Source organism: Sinocyclocheilus anshuiensis, unplaced genomic scaffold (genome assembly GCF_001515605.1).
Source record: "Sinocyclocheilus anshuiensis isolate Anshui unplaced genomic scaffold, SAMN03320099.WGS_v1.1 C32315978, whole genome shotgun sequence".
In the NCBI taxonomy this organism is placed as follows: domain Eukaryota; kingdom Metazoa; phylum Chordata; class Actinopteri; order Cypriniformes; family Cyprinidae; genus Sinocyclocheilus; species Sinocyclocheilus anshuiensis.
Window position 1 is genome coordinate 1 of NW_015614713.1, and position 863 is coordinate 863.

At 43.5% G+C, this 863-nt stretch overlaps 1 pseudogene; it reads right to left on the reverse strand.

Annotated features, from left to right (window-relative positions):
* Window positions 1–19: 19 nt before the first annotated feature.
* LOC107682541 (vimentin pseudogene) lies at window positions 20–419 on the reverse strand (annotated as a pseudogene).
* Window positions 420–863: the final 444 nt, after the last annotated feature.

The following is an 863-nucleotide window of genomic DNA, read 5'->3' on the forward strand; positions in this document are numbered from 1 at the left end:
GGTGTTTTGAAGTGCCCACGATGACAATATGGTGATATGTCCGTCACCTGGTTGTGGAAGACGCTGATCTCCTCCTTCATGCTCTTCATCTGGTCCTCGTGTTTGCCGGCCTGCTCCTTCAGAGTGTCGAATTTACCCTTGTACCACTTCTCTGCCTCCTGGACGTTGCGAGCGGACACAGACTCGATCTCGGCGCGCATGCTGCGCAGGTAAGCGGCCAGGTCTGGTCTGTCGGAGTCCAGCTCCACCGTCACCTTAGACTCCTCGATCTGCTTCAGGAGGTCGGCCACTTCCTCGTCGTGGAGCTTCTTCAGGAACTCGATCTCGGCCACCAGCTGCTCGATGTGCTTCTCCAGGTCGGCCTTCTGTAGCGTCGCGCTGTCCACGTCTTGACGGAACTCGCGGAGAATCATCTCAGCCTCCTCTGTGGAGTCAAGAGAGAGGTCACGTAAAAATGGTGTCGATGTGATACTACACTGCAAAAAATGAGTTTCTTCCTTAGTGTTTTTGTCTTGTTTTCTAGTATAAATATCAAAAAATTCTCCAATCAAGATGCATTTACTTGACAAGTAACATGCTTGAGATATTATGTCTTGTTTTCTGTAAAACAAGCACAAATATCTTCCAATGGGGTTAGAAAAATCATCTTAACTCAAAGGCTAAACAAGATGATTTTCTTACCCCATTGGAAGATATTTTGTACTTGTTTTAAGCAAAAACTAACAGAATTTATGTAATATTTTCAGAAAACAAGACAAAATATCTTTAGTCATATTACTTGTCAAGTAAATGCATCCTGATTGGAGAATTTTTAGATGTTTATACTAGAAAACAAGACAAAAATACTAAGGAAGAAAATCTTT